This window comes from Microtus oregoni, unplaced genomic scaffold (assembly GCF_018167655.1).
Source record: "Microtus oregoni isolate MIOR12 unplaced genomic scaffold, Mior012 000061F_ref0000440, whole genome shotgun sequence".
In the NCBI taxonomy this organism is placed as follows: domain Eukaryota; kingdom Metazoa; phylum Chordata; class Mammalia; order Rodentia; family Cricetidae; genus Microtus; species Microtus oregoni.
In genome coordinates, this window is record NW_024543871.1 from 4,439,240 (window position 1) to 4,464,547 (window position 25,308).

The window sequence follows — 25,308 nt, forward strand, 5'->3', positions numbered from 1 at the left end:
AGCCCTATCAATAAGCCAAGGGGAGAGGGGCCGGTCAAAGGATCCTCCTCTTTACCTTTGAAATACTGGCTATTGCTAAGACTCCGGAAAAAGGGGAGCTAGCATCTGCAGTTGTGTACCTACGGCTGAGTCCACTGGGCTCCGAGAGATAGCTCAAATCCGTAGGCACACAGACAGACCTGGATAATCCCAGTGGATAACAAAGCAAACAGTCATAAATGAGTCAGAGAACTCCTCCAAGGAGGTAGGGAAGTGAGAGGTGAAAGTAGCCAGTGTCCACTGTGTATGTGCGCAAAACTGACTAGGAAGCTAACTTGGTTTGTTTGTCAAGACAGGGTTTCTCTGTGCAGCCCTAACTGTCCTGGAACTCACTCTGTAGACCAGGCTGGCCTCTAACTCAGAGATCTGCCTGCCTTTGCCTCCCGAGTGCCAGGATTAAAGGTGTGTGTCACAACCACTAGGCAAGAAATTAACTTTTTTATTTTTTTTGATTTTTCGAGACAGGGTTTTTCTGTAGCTTTGGAGACTGTCCTGGAACTAGCTCTTGTAGACCAGGCTGGCCTCAAACTCAGAGATCCACCTGTCTCTACCTCCCGAGTGCTGGGATTAAAGGCGTGCGCCACCATAGCCTGGCTGAGAATGAACTTTTTAAGATGTATTTAGCTTAAGTTATGTATATGAGCTTTGCCTGCATGCATATGTGTGCACCACATGTGCACTTGGAACCTACAGTAATCAAAAGAGGGCATCTGTAGAATGAACTTAAAGAAGGTTGTGGACTACCATCTCTGAGCTAGGAACAGAACCCAAGATACTGATCCACCTCTCCAGGCAAGAAACGTAGTTAATAGTGACAAAAAGAAATGGACTAGTTGGGAAATGATTCCCTCATAGCCCCCAGCCTTGCAGGTACCCACATAGGCAAAGGTTTGACCCCCAACTGACCTGGGTTCTGACAGAATGCCCTGTGACCCTTGTGCAACAGGAGAGTCTAACAGCCAGGAAGGAACTAGTACCAGACGATCCCACTCAATGTCCTTTGTCCCTTACGAGACTAGCATGACCAGTTTCTTTTTTACTTCACAGGTTCTGCTGAGGAAAGGGTGTTGCTGCCCTGTCTCTGCAGAATACAAAACTGTTTTCATGTAGAATATGTACAGGAATATGTATATTTATAAATTAAAGGGATTTGGGGGGTTTTGTTTGTTTGTTTGGGGGGGGTTCTTTCTTTCTTTTGATTTTTTGTTTGTTTGTTGTTGTTTTTTCATTTTTTTCAAGACAGGGTTTCTCTGTATAGCCCTGGCTGTCCTGGAACTCACTCTGTAGACCAGGCTGGACTTAAACTCAGAGATCTGCCTCCCGAGTGCTGGGATTAAAGGCCTGTATCACCACCCCTTGGCTAAAATAAAAGTTTTATCTGATACCAAGTACAATTTTGTGGAAATGGATATTCCATAGAATGTAAAGTCATAGACTATGGTCTCCACAAAGGCAGCCTAAAATGGCTTCCTCCAAAGAAGTGTGTGTCACAGTTCATGTGCAGTCACCTGGCCCCTTCCACTTCAGTATAGTCCTCTTTAAGATGGCAGACAGGGCTCACGGGGAGATGGCACCGGGTTGACTCTTTTTGTTGTTGTTGTTGTTGTTGTATATATTAAAATTTGTAAGTCTAGAAATTACTTGAATCTTTATCGATGTTAATAAAATAAAAGGTGTGGCTCTACCTTGTCTCCTGTGTGAACTTTACAAATCTTCACAGCTTCTATATAGCCAGGTGTTAATTGTGCCCAAGGCATGACTGATTGAGGATGGAGTGATATACTTTTACAAGCTCTGAGTCATCCTCCCTGCCGGAGGCTGTTGCAAATTCCATGTGAGGGTTCATTCAGGACAAGTAGTCTAGGCCTGTGGAAGAATACAGAGTGACACGTATCCACCATTATTGCTGTCACACAAAAGAGTTTCATTGTTTTCGAAATCTGTGCTCTTCCTCCTGGTCCCTCTCACCAACTACCCCTGGGATAACCGACCTTTTGGTCTCACACTCATTTAACCTCTTCCCAATGTCACACAGAGTCACACAGTCTGTAGTCCTTTCCGGCTGCCTTCTTTTACTTACTATACATTTCAAGTCCTGCAAGGTCTTTCCATGGTTTGGAAGCATATTTAATTTCAGTGCTAAAAACAGTCCATTGTCTGGACTTTGTTAATTCATTTACAAACAAAAGGGCATCTTGGTTGCTTCCAACAGTTACGAAAAATACTACCTTACAATGCTGGGTATGGCAGTACCAGCCTTTAATCCCAGCAGTATGGAGGTGGAAACGGAAGGAGCAGGATTTACAATCATCTTTGGCTACATACAGAATTCAAGACAGCCTGGGATGTACATGATTCCCTGTCCCAAACAGCAACAAGAAAAGAGTACTGTTCTAAACATACATACACAGTTTTTGTGTGGACATACTTTTCCAATTCATTGGGTAAATGTCAAAGACCATGATCGCTAAGTTCTATAGGACAGTGCTTAGTTTTATAACAGACTGAAGTAGGCAAGCATAAGATATACTTTAGTACCCTTGGACCTCCATTTGGTTTTGAGTTATACACACACCCCTCACTTGTCCTATTGCCCTTGGCAGCCCTAGTTCCTTCTGCACAAAATATTCACCCACATCCCTATCCAAACTAGGTATCTAAGTACCCTCAGAACTCAACCCCTACTCCTGCAACAGACAACATTCATAAGTTTTCTGCGCCTGGTAACAATCAAATTTGGACAAATTCTATTCAAGTGTATTCTGAGAATAGCTAGGTATAGAAAACAGAAGGATCAATCCAGTCTGAACTGGTTTTGGGTTCATGGAAGGCGAAACTGAGTCTTCTAGTAACATTTTAGGGAGAATGTTTTTGCCATCTTATTATTTACCATCTTATACCTATGCATAATTGGGTGAACATATAATCCAAATAGGATGTATTTTGGGAAGGGAATACACAGAGGAAATGATTATATAACCCAATCTATCATTTAAAATAATCACCCAAACTATGCCCCTTAGTAACCAACTCTTCCTTCTTGAGTCCCATAAAAGAAAGCCCTTAAGAATAATTGGGGCCCAGTTGGGCAGTAGTGGCACACACCTTTAATCCCAGCACTCGAGAAGCAAAACCAGACAGATCTCTGTGAGTTTGAGGCCACAAGAGCTATTTCCAGGACAGTCTCCAAAGCTTCAGAGAAACACTGTCTTGAAAAATAAAAAAACAAGAATAATTGTGGCCCTTGGGTCTCTTTACCCATGTGGTCTGATGTCAACCTTTCTAAAAATTTATTTTTACTTTATGTCTATTTTGCCTGCATTTATGTATGTACACCACAAGCATACAGTACCCTTGGAGGCTAGAAGAGGGCATCAGATGAGTTACCTTGTAGGTATAGGGAACCAAACCCTGGTCTTGTGCAAAGCACCAAGTATTCTTAACTACTGAACCTTCTAATAAATAGCCCCCACCATATCAATGTTGATAGTTGGTATCTTTCTTTTTTTATTTTTATTTATTTATTTTTCCATTAAAAAATTTACACTTCCTCCCCTCCTCCCATTCCCCTCCTGCTCCCCCACTCCCCCTCCTCTCTCCCCTCCCTGCTTAAGAGAGGGCAGGGAACCCTGCCCTGTGGGAAGTCCAAGGACCTCCCCACTACATCCAGGCCCAGGAAGCTTTGCAACCAAACAGACTAGGGTCCCAAAAAGCCAGTACATGCAGTAGAAACAAGTCCCAGTACCTTTATCAATGGCTTCTCAGTCAGCCCCCATTGTTAGCCACATTCAGAGAATCCAGTTTGATCGCATGCTCGTTCAGTCCTAGTCCAGCTAGATTTGGTAAGCTCCCATTACAACAGGCATCGTTCTTTAATCTGTGTTATTGCTTTGCTCAAAACAAAATTGTCTTGCTTCCTTTGCAAATCTGTTTGAGCCCTTATTCCCAATTCTTTGAATAAGAGGCTAAGAACATGGAAACACTTGGTCCAGATCCCAGCCACCGATAAGAAAACTTCCAAACTTCCAAGTCCCTGTCCTGTTCTGCATTCCCATGAGCAGTGAAAGAGAGTGAGCGGTACCCCACATCCTTGATGGGATCTGATGTTGTCCATGCTCTGGATTTTGAACATTCTAAATTTGGGCAGTCATATTTAACTGTTGTTTTAGTTTGCACTACATATGAAGTAGAATGTCTTTCCAACCTTACTTGGCATGTGATCTCTTCCTTGGTTAGGTATCACTCAGGTCTTGGTCCATTTTGAGTTGAGCTGTTAGTCTCATATTGCTGATTTTTAACATTTCTTTTCCTTTATTCCCTTCTTGAGACAGGGCCTTACTATGTAGTCCTGACAGGTCTGGAACTCAGAGAAATCCATCTGTCTCCATCTCTGAGTCCATTGTATAATTTGGATAAGTCTCTCTCTCTCTTCTCGCTCTATCTCATGAGCTTGGCAAATATTTCTTTAATTTGTCTTATTTTCTTAACACTGTTATGGAAGAGAAGGGGTTTTGCCTTGTTTATTGAAGCACTTGGATTGAATTTAGGGTCTTGCAAAAGCTAGGCAAACACCCTTGTTTGCCACCAAGCTATATCACAGCCGTCTTTTCATTCTTTGTTTCAACACAGGGTCTTCCGAAATTGCTTGAACAGGACCCTCCTGCCTCAGCCGTTATTTTTGTTTTGTTGTTGTTGTTGTTTGTTTTTGTTTTGTTTTTCGAGACAGGGTTCCTCTGTAGCTTTGGAGCCTGACCTGGAACTAGCTCTTATAGACCAGTCTGACTTCAAATTCACAGAGATCCACCTGCCTCTGCCTCCTGAGTGCTGGGATTAAAGGCGTGTGCCACCACCGCCCAGTCCTCAGCCTTCTAAATAGCTGAGATTACAATCCTGTGATGACAGACTCAGTCAGAACTGACATTTTAGCTTCAGTGAAATCCATTTTATCAATTAGATCTTTCATGGATTGCTTTCTATCTAAAACTTCAGTAGCAGGGCTAGAGAAATGGCTCAGCCAATAAGAACACTGGTTGCTCTTCAAGAAGGCCTACATTTGATTCTGAGCACTCACATTGCTGCTAGCTCACTATGGTCTGTTCCAAAGTGATTCAATGCTCTCTTCTTGCCTCTATGGTCACTGCAGGCACATGGTGCACATACATGTAGGTGAAACACCAACATACATTAAACAAGTGAATAAATGTCAATCTCAAAAGAATACAAGCAAAAAGTCAACAGCATACCTAAGGGCCATCAAGATTTTCTCTCATGCTAATTTTTGTTTTCACAAACTGCATAGGTCTATGATTTATTTGCTTTTCCTTTTTTCTTTCTTTTCTTTTTTTTCATTTTTGGTTTTTTTTTGTTTTTGTTTTTTGTTTTGTTTTTTTTGAGATAGGGTTTCTCTGTAGCTTTGAAGCCTGTCTTGGAACTCACTTGGTAGACCAGGCTGGCCTGGAACTCACAGACATCCGCCATTCTATGACTCCTGAGTGCTGGGATTAAAGGCGTGTGCCACCACCACCGGGTTTATATGATCTATTTTCTAATAATTTTGTATCAAGATTGTCTTAAAATATTTATTCTTACTTTTAAATTCTTTTTTTAAAAATATTTATTTATTTATTATGTATACAATGTTCTGTCTGTGTGTACGCCTGCGGGCCAGAAGAGGGCACCAGACCTTATTACAGATGGTTGTGAGCTACCATGTGGTTCCTGGGAATTGAACTCAGGACCTTTGGAAGAGCAGGCAATGCTCTTAATCGCTGAGCCATCTCTCCAGCCCCCATACTTTTAAATTCTTTACATTCATTTTTACTTTATTTTATGGGTGTGAGTGTTTTTCTGCAGGAGTGCATGTGTACCCAATGTGTACCTGGTGACTCTGAAGGATAGAAGAGAGTGTCCCATCACCCAAAACTAGAGTTAATGTTATTTGTGAGTCACCATGAGATGCTGGGAACTGATCCTGATCCTCTACAAGAACAGCAAATGCACCGGGCACTGGTTGGTGATGCATGTCTTTAATCCCAGCACTCGGGGAGAGAGAGGCAGGCAGATCTCTGGGAGTTCTAGACCAGCCTGGTCTACAAGAGCTAGTTCCAGGACAAGCTCCAAAGCTACAGAGAAACCTTGTCTCAAAAAGAAGAAGAAGAAGAAGAAGAAGAGGAGGAGGAGGAGGAGGAGGAGGAGGAGGAGGAAGAGGAGGAAATGCTCTATAGACTAAGCAATCTCTCTAGCTCCTATTTTTAATTTATAATTATGCATGTGTATATGTGTCTATAGGGCATGTTCAAAGGAGTACAAGTGTCCTCAGCAGTCAAAAATCATTAGATCCCCAAGAGTTGGAGTTATAGGAGGTTCAAAGCAGTCATACATGGGTGATAGAAACTGAATCCAAGTCCTCTTGAAGAGCAACAAGCTCTCTTAACCACTGAGCCATCTCTCTGGTCCCTAAAAAAATTACTTCTTTTGCAGGAAACAGACACAACTAGAGAATATATGAAGTGTCAGGTGGTGGTGAGGCACGCCTTTAATCCAAGCACTTGGGAAGACAGAGGCAGGTGGATATCTGTGAGTTAGAGACCAGCCTGGTCTACAAGAGCTAGTTTCAGGACAGCCTCCAAAGTTACAGAGAAACCCTGTCTCGAAAAAACAAAAGAGAGAGAAAGAGAGAGGGGAGAAAGAGAGAGAGAGAATGAATATATGAAGTGGATTAAGACAATGTTATCATGCTTTCTATGATTTATGTATATAGATACATAAAATCCTATACCTGTGTGTGAGAGTCTGTGTGTTTGTGTGATGTGTGAAAGTATAATATATATTATATAAGAATGGATAGATAGGTAGGTATGTAGGTAGGTATGTAGATAGATAGATAGATAGATAGATAGACAGACAGATAGATAGATAGATTGATAGATATCAGAGCTTAAAAATAGAAAAAGTCTCAAGTCCAAATGGATCAAAGACCTCAACATAAAGCCAGCCACACTGGACCTCATAAAAGAGAAAGTGGGAAGTACACTTGAACACATTGGCACAGGGAACCACTTCCTAAATGTAACCCCAGCAGCACAGACACTGAGAGAAATAATTAATAAATGGGACCTCCTGAAACTGAAAACCTTCTGTAAAGCAAAGGACATGGTCAACAAGACAAAACAACAGCCTACAGAATGGGAAAAGATCTTCACTAATCCCACATCAGACAGAGGTCTGATCTCAAAAATATACAAAGAACTCAAGAAACTGGACACCAAAAGATCACATAAACCAATTAAAAAATGGAGTACAGACCTAAACAGAGAACTCTCAACAGAGGAATCTAAAATGTCTGAAAGACTCTTAGGGAAATGTTCAACATCCTTAGTCATCAGAGAAATGCAAATCAAAACAACTCTGAGATTCCATCTTACACCTGTAAGAATGGCCAAGATCAAAAACACTGATGACAACTTATGCTGCAGAGGTTGTGGGGAAAAGGGAACACTTCTGCATTGGTAGTGGGAATGCAAGCTGGTACAGCCCCTTTGGATGTCAGTGTGGCGATTTCTCAGAAAATTAGAAAACAACCTTCCTCAAGACCCGGTAATACCATTTTGGGGTATATATCCAAAGGATGCTCAATCATGCCACAAGGACATGTGCTCAACTATGTTCATAGCAGCATTGTTTGTCATAGCCAGAACCTGGAAACAACCTAAACGCCTCTTGAATGAAGAATGGATAAGGAAAATGTGGTACATTTACACAATGGAGTATTACACAGCAGAAAAAAAAAACCGGAAGCTTGAATTTTGCAGGAAAATGGATGGAGCTAGAAAACATTATTTTGAGTGAGGTAACCCAGACCCAGAAAGACAGTTATCACATGTACTCACTCATAGGTGGTTTTTTTTTGGTTTTTTGAGACAGGGTTTCTCTGTGGCTTTGGAGCCTGTCCTGGAACTAGCTCTGTAGACCAGGTTGGTCTCGAACTCACAGAGATCCGCCTGCCTCTGCCTCCCGAGTGCTGGGATTAAAGGCGTGCGCCACCATCGCCCGGCTTCATAGGTGGTTTTTAAACATAAAGCAAAGAAAGCCAGCGTACAAACCACAATCCCAGAGAACCTAGACAACAATGCAGACACTAAGAGATACTTACATAGATCTAATTTACATGGGAAGTAGAAGTAGAAAAAGACAAGATCTCCTGAGTAAATTGGGAGCATGGGGATCTTGAGGGAGGATTGAGGGGGAGGGGAACAGAGAAAATGTAGAGCTCAATAAATAGCAATAAAATAAAATTTAAAAAAATAGAAAAAGTCAGAGCCATGAAAAACATACGCACACACATATAAGTAAATAAACAAACAAATATTTTTAAATGTTTTGGGCAGGAGTTTTGTTTAGGCTTTATGAGATAGGTTCTCACACAGCTCTAGCTAAGCTTCCAGTTTGCTATGTAGCTGAGGATGTCCTTGAACTCCTTTAGCCTGTACCCACAATGTACTTGTATGATGAGTGTGTGATACCAGGGCCACCTTGAAATGTTTTGATATTAATAAGTGCCGATGGAGAAAACCATGCTGCAGTAAATATTTCTGCAAGTATTTCTTTGAGCACATGAAATTGTGGGTTATATTCTGAGATGTGGTTTGTGAACCATAAAATCGGGCCACCTTCAGCTTCACTAGAGATTGCTGCTAAATTCCTCTCCAAGATAGCTTTGCCACTGCGTTTCACTGCAGCATCAATGCTTTGCACTGTGGGGATTGGTTTCTGCCACTCTGGTGATGTAAGCTTCTATCTCATCACCTCTTCTCTCAATATTTTATTATAAAAACTTTAGACATATATAAAATTTGAATGCAGGTGGTGACTACATAAGTATTTTGTCTGACTTGTTTTTATACGCAATCCCACTACACACAATTCAGTCTATCTAATTTCGTTAGATAATCCAAAGTAAATTATAAACATCAGTGCTGATTTATGATTTTACCTTGTTGTAACACAGGATTTCACATACCCAGGCTGGCCTCAGACCAGCTACTTAGCAAAAGGATGACCTTAAACTTCTGATCCCAAATGTTAGGACTGCAGGTGTGCACGACTACTCCCAGTTCATACTATGCTAGGGTTGGGACCCATAGTTTCGTGAATGTTAGGCCAGCACTCGACCAACTGGGCTACATTCTCAGCTGCCCTTTCTCATTAAGAGAGTGTGTCACTATGCAACCTCTAGCCTGAAACCTACTGCCCCCTGAGTGCTAGGATTATATGCATGTGCCACTATACCAAACATTAGTATATGTTATCTCTAAATGTAAGTGTAAGATAAAGCTGGGTAAAGTGATTTAGACCTACAGTTCCATACAGAGGCTGAGGCAGGAAGATCACAAGCTTAAGGCCAGCCTGGTCTATCCCTTAAGATCTTGTTCCAAACAAACAAAAAGTCAAATGTGGTAGAGCAAGCCTATAAACCTGCATGTAGGGTATAGAGGCAGGAGGATCAGAAATTCAAGATCATCCTGTTTTACATAATAAGATAGAAGTCAGCTAGAGTTATATGACACATTCTATTTCTACATATCATTAAATATATAATACATGCCAATAGACCTCTATATATACAATTATATATAAATATATACCTCTCTATCTATCTATATATATGTGTGTGTGTGTGTGTGTGTGTATATATATATATATATATATATATATATATATATAATTGTTTTCTGAAAATTCGCCAACTCAACTTCTTTTGGGCAACCATTATTTTGTTTTTAGCTTTTTGAATATATTTTTGTTCCTTTTAGTTTTTTATACATATGCGCATATGTACGTATGTGTCTGAGTGTGGGTGTACGTGCACGCACATGCCCAAGGAGGCCAGAAGAGGGTCCCAGAGCCTCTAGAACTACACTTACAGCTGTGAGCCACCCATTTTGAATTCTGGAAACCGAACCTATGTCCTCTGCAAGAGCAGTGTGCACTCTTAACTGCCGACACACCGTTCCCCTCTTTTGTTTTCTTGAGAAAGGGTCTCCTGTAACCCAGACTAGTCTGGAAATTATTCTGTCGTTAAAACTGTAGTGATATTTCATTTGTATTTTAATAAATAAAGCTTGTCTAAAGATCCGAGAGTAAAACAGCCCCACTGGTCAGCCTTACAGACCAGGCGATGGTAGCCACACTAGTTGCCATAGAAACCAGGTGGCACATGCCTTTAATCCCAGAACTAGAGAGGATTATAAAATGGGAGGAGACAGGTCTCATTCACAGTCTCATTCTGAGATTCCTGGAGGCAGGATCACAATTTCAGACTGAGGTCGAGGTAAGAGCCAGTGGTTGGCTGCGTTTTTTGTTTTTGTTTTTTGTTGTTGTTGTTTTTTTTTTATCTTCAGGTAGAACCCCAATTTCTCTGAGATTTTATTAATCGTGCACAGAATTTATCCTGTAGTTAAAACTAATCTTGAACTCCTTCCTGATATTCAAGGTCTCTACCTGCTGAATACTGGGATTATTAGCCTGTACTACCTGTTTTTGTTTTTTCTAGAAAATATTTTAGATAATATACTGGTTTTTCCTGTTCTGGATACTGTGTACTGTTTTGTGGACAGTTCCCTTCATTCAGCATAAATTTTTTTGAGATTTGTCAAGGTTATCATACCTATCAGAAATTTGTTGCCCTTTATTGTTGAACAGAATCCTACTATATGAATATTCCAGTGTGCTCCTCCGCTTTTCCAATGACAGGTACTATTCTATTTTTAGTTTTTAGGCATTATAAATGGAGCTGTTTATCATTCTTTTGGTAAAAAATCATTTCTTTCATGTGTTTTCATATGTATGGGTAAGTTTATAGCACAGATTGCCAGCACATAGAGATCAGAGGCCAACTTGTGATGGTTGGATCTCTCCTTCCACCATGTGGGTTCCAGATATCAAACTCAGGTATCAGGCTTGGAAGCTCCTTTACCCACTGAGCTATCTGGCTGGCCCATGATGTCATTATTTCTGGGTGTATACTTTCATTTCTCTTAGGTTTATTGTTTTAATTTGCATTTCCCTGCTTACTAGTAAGCCCAAACACATTTTTTGGCAGGCATATTTCATTCTATATATTTTCTACCCATACATTTGCTCACTTTTGCTTGGGTTGTTTGTCTTTTAACATTTTTATTTTTTGAAGCTCTTATTCTGGTTGCTAATCCTAAGTCTCTAACATGTTGTAAATATCTTGTCCTCTTACTTTATATATCTTTCTTATGCAGAATTTTAAAATTTTAATGCAGTCAAATCTATAACTATTTTTTCTTTTACAGTTTACAGTTTATCTTATTCAAAACCAGGGACTTAAAGTCTGAGGTATAGTCTTAAATATTCCTTATGGGTATATGATAGAGGAAGGTCATTGGTTAAATAAAAAGAAACTGCTTGGCCCTCATTGGTTAGAAGATAGGTGGGAGGAGTAAACAGAACAGAACGCTGGGAGGAAGAGGAAGTGAGCTCAGACTCCACAGCTCTCCTCTCGGGAGCAGACGCCTCAGAGAGATGCCATGTTCCGCTCTCCCGGGCAGACACATGCGATGAAGCAAGCCGCCAGGTTAGACATGCTGAATCTTTCCCGGTAAGACCGGTGCTCACAGATTATTAGAGATGGGTTGATCGGGATGTGAGAATTAGCCTGTAAGGGCTAGAGCTAAAGGGCCAAGCAGTGTTTAAATGAATACAGTTTGTGTGTTGTTATTTCGGGTAAAGCTAGCCGTGCGGACGGCTGGGGTGCTGGGGATGCAGCCCCGCCACTCATATTACTACAGGTATATGAAGACTTTCTGAGGTGTTCAAGTATATACATGGCTTAGCCTAGTATAATGACACATATCAATATTCCTATCACTAAGGAGCAGGAGAGCGATAGGAATTGAAAGACAGTCACAGTTACATAGTTCAAGTCTAGAGTGTTTACATGAGACCCTACCTAAAAAAAAAAAAGAAAAAAACTTAACTGGGGATGCAGCTCAGTTGGCACAGTGCACACCTAGAATGTACAAGGCCATCCACTCAATGTCCCAAACTGCATAAAACTGGTGCTGGGGAGTTGGTTCCTTCCACAAGTAATGGGTGACTGCTGGCAGGCCTGACAGTCTGAGTCCCAGCCCTGAATCTGACACAGAGAAAGGAGAGAACAGTCTACAACAAGTTGTTCTCTGAACGCCAAGTGTGCAAAATTAATAAATATAAAAAAATATGGGTATGGTGGCAAACACTGGCAGTTCCAACACTTGGGAAGTGGAGACAGGAAGATCAGATGCCCATGGTTATCCTGGAGTATGTATATAGTGAGGTCAAGGCCAGCCTGGGATGGGAGGCTCTGTTTCACAGGCCAATAACAAAAGTAAGTAAGCAAGCAAGCAAACCAACATACCAAAGCAAATATAGATAACTTTAAGGGACTTTTTCCATATCCTCAATTTCAATGTCTACTCTGGCAGGGCTTTTATTTGTTTGAAGACAGTTTCATGTAGCACAGGCTGACCTTGAACTAGCTACATAGGTGAGAATGACTAATAGGCAGGTGCTGCTGTGCAGGGTTTTCTATGGTACTGGGCGTAGAAGCCAGTACACTGTGTATCCTAGGCCAGTGTTCTACCAGCTGAGCTCTATCTCAGACCCCCCTTTTTCATGTTTACTCATGCCTGACGCTGAAACACCTCAAGAGTACCTGTGTGGTGTCCTCCTTCTCGGTTTCCTGTCCCATCCTTCTTTTCACAAGTGTGCCTGCATCTTTACCCCACAAGCTGAATCATGTTAAACCTCTTAAATCACACTTGAAGCAGAAAGAAAGCCTCTGACAAACAAAGGAGCCAATCAATATATTGACGTGAAAAGTGTACATGTTGTCAGGTCTAGGGCCAACGTCCTTAATCCCAGCATTTGCAAACAAGAGGCAAGAGGCTCAAGAGTTCAAGGCCACCCTATCAACTTCTCCAGTTGTTTAAAATGTTTCACAATAACATATCAAAGGGATAATGGACAAATAGTACTGATGCCAAGAAAGCCTCTCCACAGCCATAGTTTTGTGTCTTTCTCTGTTCCTGTTCCCACGGGGAAAAGGAAAAGTAAAGAGAGTTTGAGTAAGAAATACTGAAGGTGGCAGAGCCTTATTCTAGGCAACAATTTCATGGCAAGACTATGCCACGTCTGTCTTAGGCTTCAGAAATGAGAGCCAGGGAAACTGCTTAGGCAAACAAAGGTACCTGCCATCAAACTTGACAACCTGATTTCCATCCCTAGGACCCACGCAGTTGAAGAAAAAAACTGGCCCCTGAAAGCTTTGCTCTGACCTCCATAAGACTTGTGCACACATGAAAAAAGGAAAGGGAGGGAGGGAGGGATGGATGGAGGGAGGGAGGGAGACAGAGCACTAGAGAAAGGGCTAATCAGTTATGTGTGCTTGCTACTCTTCCAGAGAACCAGAGTTTGCTTCCCAACACCCATGTCAGGGGCTCACAACCTCCTGAAACACCAGCTCCAAGGGATCTGACACTTCTCTGTCTTCTGTGAATGTACTCATATACACACAAACAAATACAAATCATAAAGGCCAGGAATGATGGTGCATGCTTTTAATTACAGCACTTGAGAGGCAGAAGAAGGTGAATATCTGTGAGTTTGAGGCCAGCTTGGTCTTCATAGCAAGTTTCAGGCCAGCTAGGGCTCCATAGTGAAACTCTGAAAAATATCTTTTAAAGGGCTGGAGAGATGGCTCAGAGGTTAAGAGCATTGTCTGTTCTTCCAGAGGCCCTGAGTTCAATTCCCAGCAACCATGTGGTTGCTCACAACCATCTATAGTAAGATCTGATGCCTTCTTCTGGCGTGTAGGCAACCATGCAGACAGAACATTATATAAATAATAAATAGATAAATCTTGTAAAAAAATCTTTTAAAAAATTAATTTTGGAGCTAGAAAGATGGCTCAGCTGTTAAGAGCACTGGTTGCACTTTCATAGGACCCAGGTTTTATTCCCAGGACTCACATGAGAGCAAGTAACTTTCTGTAACTCCATTTCCAGGGGACGCCATGTCCTCTTCTGATCCCCATAGGCCATGCCTGTACATGGTGTATAGACATAGAGACCAAACACTCATGCATAAAATAAATAAAACACAATTTTTCAAATTAATTTAAAAATAAGTAAATTTTAAGAAAAATAGACTTTGTAAATGAGATAATGATAGTTGTTTACAAAGACTATATTAATATGCTTTCATTTGAATTGAAAGTAAGTCCATTTCTAAAAACCAATGTAAATCTCACTTGACAGGATCTTCTTCAACAGTAGGACTGATTCTGGCAACGAGATTATATGGGACACTATCTCCATAAATTAATGAATGCAAACAAGCAGTTCTGAGACACTAATGAAAACATATTCAAAGCACAAGAGAAGATAGGAACATTTAATTTTAAACTCTACACTGGTAAACATCGTTTCAAATTAACAATAGTTTACCTTCCAAGACTATTTGAATATATCAAGTGAATTAACTAACTTCTAAGTGAAAGAATAGATAAGCACAACTATTGGTCATTTAATAAGCTTATTGATAATTCCTAGAAACTGAAAAAAAACTCTAGGTAGTGAGAGAAAAATATTTTTCAATTTCAGTGGTTTCCAATTATTTCCTTTCAACAAACTTAAAAGAAAGTCCAATCAAATAGATCACAAAATATCATTTCTGATATGTCACTGCGTGTCTTTTGTGTTTTCTTTTTGCCAGAAGACTCTAGAAAAGTTCAAGTAATTAAATTGCATTTGCTTTACAATACTCTATTCCCATTTTCTTATGTGTTTGAACAGGTCTCTTGATGTATTATGTCTGTAAAAATAGAAACAATGGGGCTGTAAAAATGGCTCAGGGGTTGAGAGTACTGACTGCTCTTCCAGAGGACCCAGGTTCAATTCCTACCACCCACAAGGAATTACTGTCTGAAATTCCAGTACCAGGGAATCTGACATATCATAAGATGCAGACAAGCCCCCAAAGTATAGTAAGTAAGTAAATCTTTAAAAAATAGAAACAAAGGTGGGAGTTGGAAGAAGGTTCAGTGGTTAAGAGCACTGGCTGCTCTTCCAGAGGACCCAGGTTCCAGTTCCAGCACCCATATGCAGCTCACAACCACCTGTAACTTCAGTTGAGGGGATCCAAGGTCCACCTCTATTCTCCACAGGTAACAGGCATGCATGTGGTTCACAGACATACATCCAGGTAAACACTCATAGCACATATAATAATTTTTAAAAAAAAATAAAAAGAGGACTGGAGAGATGGTTCAGTGGTTAAGAACACTGACTGTTCTTCCAGAGGTCCTGGGTTCAGTTTTCAGAACCCACAAGGCAGTTCAAAACTGTCTGTAGTGCCGGGTGGTGGTGACTCATGCCTTTAATCCCAGCACTTGGGAGACAAAGGTTAGCGGATCTCCATGACTTTGAAGCCAACCTGGTCTACAAGAGCTTGTTCCAGGACAGGCTCCAAAGCTACAGAAAAACCCTGTCTCAAAAAACCAAAACCAAACAAAAAGAAAAGAAAAGAAAAGAAAAGAAAAAAACTGTCTATAGCTCCAGTTCCAGGGGACCAGAAACCCTCACACAGACATATATGCAGGCAAAACATAATACTCATAAAATAGAAATAAATAAATCTTTAAAAGGTGAAAAATAAAAACAGAGAAAGAAACAAGGCTGAGAGCAGTGGTTAAGCGCACTTAAAAAGCCAGACATAGTAGTGCACACCTTTAATTCCAGTACTCGGGAGGCAGAAGCAGATGGATCTCTGTGAGTTCGAGGCCAGCTTGGTCTACAGAGAGAGTTCCCAGGACAGCCAGGACTACATAGTGAGGCCCTATTTTGAGAAAATAAGAGCACTTACTGGTTTCTCAGAGTACAGATCTCACCAACCACATGTGGCAGTTGACCACTGGGCCAGCATCAAGAAATACAGTGCCCCTTTATAAATACATGTATTCACACACACACACACACACACACACACACACTCACACATACCCTTTAAAAAAACATGAATAGAATTGATGCTAAACTCTGTCATATTCTAAGCAAAAGAAGTATTCACCCATTCATATGTGAAAGAAAAAAATGTTTAAAAATTAAAACTCATGTTTGCTAATACTTTCTATATCTAATATAGTCCAGGTTAGTATTGAACTCACAGGGCAGATGATGATGACCTTGAATTCCTGATCCTCTTGTGGTCACATCCCAAATGCTGAAATTCCAGGTGTGTTACCACGATGTTCTCAAGAATAGCTTTAGGTTCACTTTTTTTTTCCTGAAAAGAAATATGAGAAGCAATCAGTAATAGCCACCCTCACTCTAGTTGCCTTACCCAAATATTATAGACTGGCTAACTGGAACAAAGGCAAGTTATTTTCTTATGTTGGACCCTGAAGTCCAATCACCAAGGAGGAGTTGCCCCAAGAGACCACTCTCACACCACAGTTGATGTAAAAGCAAGAGGATTTAATTAAATCTGTCGCGACAGGGTCTTTCAGCATTCGAGAAGCCAGAAAGTCCCCAAATAGCTGGTACAGGCTATTTTTAAAGTAAAAAGCTACAGAAACAAGGGGGGGGTCTGGGGGTTGTTTTTCATCCTAACCGTATCTGAGGAACTGAATCAATATCCCCTGACCAAGGCCAAGGAACTGAGTCAACATCTAAGGGTTATCTTGCTCCGATTCCAATAACTGAGTTCTATCTGGAGAACATCCACAAGGACACAGGGAGATGGAAAATCCCCAACATTCCAGTACGTGCATGTGAAGTTGTTAGGTCTTTGGTTCACAGGGGAGGGCAGAGTACTGCTGCTGAGAGGCCTCAGAAATGGCCTCAGAGTTGTCAGAAATGGCTTCAGAGTTATCCTAGAGTTTTACATTTATAATGGCAGTGGTTGGCAGTTCAGGATAAAGGCATGAACACATACAGTGTTGGTAAATGTGCTCCTCTGGACTGTGCACAGTCTTCTTATCCCTGTGTCCCCACATCAGGATGCCTGCGAAGATCTCTTTGTACAAGGGCACTAATCCCAACATAAGACACACACTCTCAGACCTCTCATTTAAACCTAATTATTTCCCAAAGGCCTTATATCCTAGCAGCCAGTGGTAATTATGGCTTCAACATATAAATATTCAATCCATACATTTTTAAAGCATAAGATCATGTTATATTAAGGTAAAATTCAGTGAGGTAAGTAAAATAGAAAAATTAATTAGAATGAAAGACAATTTATATGAACTTTCTGGCTATTATTATTATTATCAATATTTTGAGACCATGGTTTTCTATTATGTAGCTCTGGCTGTCCTTGAACTCACTATGTAGCCCAGGCTGGCCTCAAACTCAAGAGTTCTGTTTGTCTCTGCCCCTGAATGCTGGGTTTAAAGGCCTGTGCTACTATGCTTGGCTTATTTTTGATTCTTTAAAGAGAGTTTTATGTAACCCAGGCTAGCCTCAAACTTCCTATGTATTGAGGAGTACCTCGAAATTCTGATCCTCTTGCCTCACACAATTCCCAAGTTCTGGAATTATAAGCATGACCAATTGTGCCCAGATGATTTACTTTTACAGCAGTACCATGTATTAGGCAGGGAATGGTGACACATGCCTGTAATCCCAGCCCTTGGGAGGCAGAGGCAGAAGGATCACGAGTTCAAGTTCATTAAAGGTTACATATTGAATTCACATTAGATGCCACCCTGGTCTATATGAAACTTTATCTCAAAAGAAATAAAACCAACAAGAACCCAAGTAATGCTGGCATTACAGGAATCAGTGCCCATGCCTCCATTTGGTTTTCCTCAATGACTATGCTAGTTAACATTTATACCAACTGTGTACAAAGATTCTCTTTTCTCTACATTCCCATCATTGACTGTTAAACTGGATTTCTTTTAAGACTTGGTCTCAAGTATCTTTGGCTAGCCTCAGGCTCACTATGTAGTTGAGGATAATATTGAACTCCTGATTCTCATGCCTACCCCAGTGCTGGCATTACTGGCATGTGTCACAATGCCCAGTTTTGTTTGTTTGTTTCGTTTTTCAAGACAGGGTTTCTGTCCTGGAACTCACTCTGTAGACCAGGCTGGACTCGAACTCACAATGATCCTCTTGCCTCTGCCTCCTGAGTGCTGGAATTAAAGGCATATGCCACTACTGCTCAGCCACCATGCTCAGTTTTATAAAATTCCAGAGACTGAATCCAAGGTGTTTGGCATACAAAGCAAGCACTCAACTAAGCCCCAGATCTAGCCCTGGATATTTTTTAAAACAACCATTCTTATGGGTATGAGGTGATATCTCATTATGGTTCTGATTGCATTTTCCTTATGATTAGTGGAATGTAGTTTTCCCACCTACTTTTAGACATATTTTAGCCATGTTTACTATGAAGCCCTTGCTATCCTGGAATTCACTATGTAGACCAGGCTAGAGTCAACCTCACAAAAACTGTCCTGTCTCTGCTTCCAAAGTGCCTTTAGCCATTCTTCTGTCTTCTTTTGAGAAACTTCGAGGAGCTCCCCTTCTGGGTTTTTAGAGGCAAAACTAGTAGGTCCACCAACTTTCACCTAATTTTCATGCACAGACCTAATTGGGAACAAAAAACTGTTACAAAGGGCAGAAAATTCAAAGGGAAGAATGTCATCATGCAAATGAGGTATGGGTAAGAGTAGGGCTCGAAATGGTACACTCCTAGCTGCCTTGGGGTACTAAATGGAGCATAGTATGTGCATGCTTTTGATTGGCCCATTCCTGGCTATCCTTGAGGCAGCACCATTCCAACTATTATCAGCTACAGCCAGATGGTCCTTGTCGCATACTCTCTGTTTTTCTGAAGTGTTTTTCAAACTAACTTAGACAGAGTGACCAACTTAAGCAAAAGCAATAAAGTTGCTCTGACATTCTTATTCCTCTCTTACATTTTGTAATTGAGTTGTTTTCTTTTTCACTATTAAGGTATTTTTTGCTTATTTGTTTTTGAAACAGAGTCTTGCTACATAGCCCAGGCTGACCTGGAACTTAATATATAACTCAGGTTGGCCTTAAATTTACCATCCTTTTGCCATAGTCTGCCAAGTGCTGGAATTGTAGCATGTTTTGATGTGGGGTTCCCCTTTCTATGCTGTGAATATGTTTCATTACCATTAGTTAATAAATAATGCTCTTTCAGCCAATGGCTTAGCAGAGCAAAGCCAGGTGGGAAATCTGAAGATAGATAGATAGATAGATAGATAGATAGACAGACAGATAGATATGCAATGTAGCTGCTGAAGGAGACAGACTCCGGATCCTTACCAGTAAGCCACAGCCTCATGCCAATACATAGATTAATAGGAATGGGTTAATTTAAGATGTAAGTGCTTCTTAACTTCTGAGCTATCTCTCCAGCCCCATGGAAAGCACTTTGGCTTTAGTTGTTTTTGTTTTGTTGTTGTTTTACGAGACAAGGTTTCACATAGCCAAGGCTCGCCTTGAAATTTTCGTCTTCCTGTCTCCACCTCCGAGATTCTGAGATGGTCCATACCTGCTTTATATGACACTGGTACAAGCATTCTACCAACTAAAGTACATCTGCATCCCCAGGTATTCTTTTTATTCGTGTACTGATCCAAAACATAGAAGAATGCCAAGCATGCAGGATATTCTCAAGTTAGGTTCCCTCTACCCAAAGCCCTCTACCACCCATCTACCTAAGCCCACCCCTGCAGTGACTTCTATCTCTGTTGTGGAGGCAACAAGAAAGGCCCTGGATGCAGATCAAAGCAGGCTACACCAGACTTCAGCAGTAATTTGCTTTTTAATATAGGGTCTCATGTAGCCCAGGCTGGCCTCAAACTTGCTATATAACCAAGGCTGGCTATGGACACTTTTTTACTGTTCTGCTTTTTTTTCAAGGCAGGGTCTCATTATGTAGCTTTGACTGTTCTGGAACTTACTCTGTGCACCAGACTGGCCTTGAACTCAGAGACCCACTTTCGACTTTGCTTCCTAAATAATAGCACCAAAGGCGTGCATGCGCCACTAAACTGGGCTGTGGCTCTGAACTCTTGATATTCCTGTGATGAGATTATAGGTGTTCAGCACCTTAACTTGCTAAACTTCCATCCTGAAGGACAACAAAGAATTAGGTAAATGAAGCAGTGAGACAAAACATAATAAGGCATAGAAATGGAACAAAAAGCCTTGTACACTGGAATGGCAGTTAATGCCTTCTGTTCTCTCTCTTGTTCTCTCTCTCTCTCTCTCTCTCTCTCTCTTTCTCTCTCTCTCTCTCTCTCTCTTTCGTGACAGGGTTTCTCTGTGTAACAGCTCTAGCTGTCCTAGAACTAGCTCTGAGACCAGGCTAGCCTTAAAGTCACAAAGATCCGCCTGCCTCTACCTTCTGAGTGCTGGGATTAATGGCGTGCACCACCAGCACCCGGCTCTGCTGCCGTTCTCACACTGTGTGCTGATTGTGCTACACAGTGACAAAGCCTCTCGGACACAGGGTTGTGTCCTAAGTACAGTTAGTCCAGTTTTTCTAAACACCTGAGTTTCTAGCAACCACCACCCTCAGTATCTGATCAAATTTCCTCATTCTGTGCTCATCACACTGGCCTGCCTCCAGCAAAAATTCCCCTAGAATTTGACATTTCCTCTTGGTAGTTTACCATCTGCTGACCCCTATCCTTTCCCTTGGCTACAAATTATGGGGTCCTTCCTTGCTATGCGCGCAGCTGAGCCTAACTAACTTCCTCTTACTGACAAACCTCACTGCCGTGGTCACTATAGCAATCACGAGAGAGCCTTTCTTTACTAGATATCATTAAAAGGATGTTAAGAAACATCACGTTTGTTCTCCATGGAACCCCACGAGGGGCATACTTTGCTAACACCATCTTCCAGACCAGAATACGGGAGGGGACTCGAGAAGTATGCTGACGATTCAGATTTTAACAGGGCTGAGTGGGAGGGAGGATGGAAAGAGTGAGAGAGGTTCTAGGGAACTCTTCCGACAAATTTGTCCTAGTCCATCTGAGCTGCTATAACAAATATAGCAGATGCAATTTTGTTTGGTCTCAGGTCAGAAGGCTAAAAGTCTTTTTGTTGTTTTTGAAGGACAAATTCTAAGCTCAAGGTGTGAGCAAGTTCTAAGTAAGGCTGCTGTTGTTTGTGGGCTTTTTGGTTTTGTTTTGATTTTTGAGACAGGGTTTCTCTGTGTAGTCCTAGAACTAGCTTTGTAGACCAGGCTGGGCTTGAACTCACAGAGATCTGCCTGCCTAAGCCTCTGAAGTGCTGGGATTAAACGTGTGTACTACCACCGCCCAGTTGATGTTTCTTTTAATGGTCTTCTGTCCTATGATAAGGACAGCAATAAGGTTTTAGCAGGTTCCACCCTGAGAGTTGCACTTGAATTTAAATACCTCTTCAAAGGCCCTTTCTCAAAATACAGTCACATTCTAAGGTACTAGGAGATAGGGATCCAGCACACACATTGGAGAAGAGACAACTGAGTGCACACATGTCTTAGAATGGATTTGAGCTTTAATCTATAGAGAAGTTATTCTGAAACCTGGTGGTGAGTCAGATGCACTGGAAGATCTTTGGGAAAGTTCTAGTTCCAGGCCATGATTCATATTCAGTCACTCTGGGCTAGATTCTGGGGAGAAGTTTAGTTCCTCTGTCCTTTCCATTTGATTCTGGGAAGTCGGATTTTTCTCCCTACCCCCCTCTTCATCCAGGTACTAGGATTGAACACAGGATCTTGTATGTGCTAGATAAGCACTTATCACCAAGTTACATCTTCAGCCCTTTTATTAAAATTCTGAGGGCCAAGAAAATGGCTTGAGGGTAAAAGCATGTATTTGCCTTGCAAGCCTGATGATCTGAGTTCAATTCCCAGATTTAAAGGTGGAAGGAGAGAATCAACATGTGAAAATTGTCTTCTGATCTCCAAACCCAGACACTGCACACAAACACCCATGCTCACACATCATACATACACAATCACAGTCACATAATAAAATTAAAAATTTAAAAATAAAAAAACAAAAAGAACACATAGACTGTGACGAACATTCAGCAGGCACTAACTGCAATTATCTACATTTAAGATATGAATCTGTTCAGTACTCTGGCTTCTGGTTCATACTCTTTCTATCTAAACACACATCTGATTATTCATAGTGACCCTCTAATAAGCCAGCTTCCCTCCTGGACCTCAACTCCAGTAGTTTTTTACTTCCCCCAATCCAGACTCACAGGGACAATTCCCTGACCTTGACTGTTTTGAGATTGTTGTCTCTTTGAACACTGCAGAGACAGTGTATAGCCATAGGACTGGACTAGTATATAGAAAGCTTAGATGGGGGCTGGAGAGATGTCTCAAAGGTTAAGAGCACTGGCTGATCTTCCAGAGGTCCTGAGTTCAATTCCCAGCAACCATCTGTCATTTGATCTGGCTCCCTCTTCTGGCCTGCAGACTGAACACTGTGTAATAATAAATAAATATTTTTTTTAAAAAAAAGAAAGCTTGGATGGACTTTTCTCTTAGTTTGAGATGACTGTGTGCTCTTTTGATCCCACCCCAAACTATGACCATGTCCCTAGAAGATAAAGCCAGAGAAGGAAAAGGGAGGGCTAGATAGAGATAGCAGCTTTGTCAGCTCATGATTTACACAGACAGGAAATTACAGCTGCAAGAAGTGAGGGAAAGTTCAGGTATAGAGATACCAGAGCAAAATTCAGGAGATAATCCAGAATGATTGGCCCACACCTCACATTACAGGAAGTTGAAGTGGGAGGAGTTCCAGGAGTTCCAAGCCAGTCTAGCCTACAGTAGGAGACCTTATTAAGAAAGAAAAGAGGGGGGATAGAAGGAGAGGGGGGAGAGAGGAAGGAAGGGAGGGAGGGAGGGAGGGAGGGAGGGAGGGAAAGAGGGAAAGAAAGGAGAAGAAGGGAGGGAGGGTAAAGGAGGGCAGGAGGGGGGAGAAAGGAGGAGGGAAGAAAGGAAGGAGGAAAGGAAGTAGCCAGAGGGGAGAAAAGCAGATGCTACAAGTAGTTGCCAATTGATGACCATAAATGATCTTCAGGAAGGCCATCCTCTCTGACATACCAGTGTGATCCTTGACAGGTATGTACCTCTTCCTGTAAAAACGCATACGACAATAGTTCTAATGGCAAAGGCTGAACTCACCCTACCCACACCCCTTCAATCAAGGGAGTTCTGCTTTCGATCTACTATATTTGGGCTCTAACTTAAAACTTCTTGCAAAAAAGTTCCAATGTTAAACCACTGTGACTGTAAGTATGAATTTTGCTTTCAATGAAACCTAGTTACCACTCAAGTGTGGCGACTACTGTCAAATATTCTCCTCTATTTAGCTGCATCCAATGCATTTTAGTCTTGGAAGGAGTGTACTTTCTCCTACTCAAAGCAGATGCTTCTGTTTGTACATGATTCTTTTATCTTTTCCTAATTTCCTATGACTTCTTAGGCCATTCATTTTTTTTCTCCTATGTGGCAGCATACTAAATTCCTGTTTTAATCATTTAGAGGGCCACTGGAAGGGTTTTGATTTTCTGTTTCTTGTTTGTTTGTTTTGAGTTTGGGTCTCAAGCGTCTCAGGTTGGCTTGAAACTCACTATGTAGCCATGGATGATCTTGAACTTCTGGCCCTCCTGTCTTCACTTTATAAATACTAAGATTACAGGTGTGTGCCATCATGCCTAAGCTTAAACATTGTTGCTTTCACTGGTTGCAGTCTTGGATCCTGTATACTTTTCTCTAATATTTTCCTTAGCTTAGAAAATTCCAAGCAAATATCCTTGCACAGGTAAGAATAAGCTCTCAATAGATTTTTTTCTAATTTAGCATTTCTATGAGTCCTTGGACATAGAACCTAGACATCATATCTCCCAATGGACAATTCACTATTTACCAAGGGTCTAAATTAGTCACAAAATGCTTGTTTATCCATTCTACAAACATCTGCTGAACACTTACCACATCAGATGTTGTTGTGAGCACTTGGGCTATATCTCTGAACAACAGAAAGGCCTCTGCTCTTTGTAGCTTTTTTCCTTTCTTCCTTTCTTTTTTTTTCTTATTTGTATGTGAGGCTGCAAGAGTTCGTTTACACTACCTGATGATTCAGGCAGAGAGTGGGCATCAGATCACCAGTAACTGGAGTTAACAGATGGTTTGGAATCACTATGTGAGCACTGGGGACTTAGTGAAGGTCCTCTGCAAAAACAGAAAGCATTTTTAATCAGTAATCCATCTTTCCAGTCCCTGTTTTATCTTTATTTGAGACAAGGTTTGACTATGGAGTAGCGCTGTCCTCAAACTCTTGCTTTTTGCAGCACCCTCTTAAATGCTGGGGTTACAGAAGTACAGGACCATGCTTGGCTCCTGATCCTTTTGTTCTTGAAGGTTTTATTATAGCAGGGATAAAAGGAGGAAATACACAGTAAATAAAACAGATGAGGGCTTGAAAGATGGCTCAGTGGTTAAGAGCACTGGCTGCTCTTCCAAAGGACCTGGATTCGATTCCCAGAACCCACATGGCAGTTTACAACCACCTGTAAATTCAGTTCCAGTGGATCCAGTGCTTTATTCTGACCCCTGCAAGTACCAGGGATGCACAAACTGCACAGACATACATGCAGGCAAAACATTAATACATATAAAATAAGAAAACAAGAACAGCTGAGAGGACATGGAATGGGGGGTATGTTGAGGCTGCCTAAGGAGAAGTGGGAAGGAGGTAGGAGTTCCTATGTGGAGTGGGAAAGGGGAATTTGGGTGCATATGATCAACATTTATTGTTTACATATATAAAATTGTCAAAGAATAAATAAAAGATAATTTTTTTTTTGGTTTTTCAAGACACGGTTTCTCTGTAGCTTTGAAGCCTGTCCTGGAACTCGTTCCATAGACCAGGTTGGTCTCGAACTCACAGAGATCTGCCTGCCTCTGCCTCCCAAGGGCTGGGATTAAAGACGTGTGCCACCACCACGCAGCAATAAAAGATATTCTATCGAAAACAAAAACAAGAGAAACAGCTGGATCCCACCCCAAGTGGTTAGAAAAAAAAAGAAAAAAAAAGAGAAACAGCTGGAGAGATGTTTCAATGGTTAAGAGCAGGTACTGCTGTTCCTGAGGACCTCAGTTCAATTCCCAGCATTCACAGTGTTCATGCTGGGAGGT

The 25,308-nt window shown here is 41.3% G+C and overlaps 1 long non-coding RNA gene across 1 annotated transcript; it reads right to left on the bottom strand.

The window, feature by feature from the left end:
* Window positions 1-1,859: 1,859 nt before the first annotated feature.
* LOC121439530 lies at window positions 1,860-24,288 on the bottom strand. The gene is made up of 3 exons (XR_005973261.1): window positions 24,103-24,288; window positions 16,271-16,389; window positions 1,860-1,905 (listed from the first exon to the last, which is right to left on the bottom strand). It is a non-coding gene; the product is annotated as an uncharacterized LOC121439530 (long non-coding RNA).
* Window positions 24,289-25,308: the final 1,020 nt, after the last annotated feature.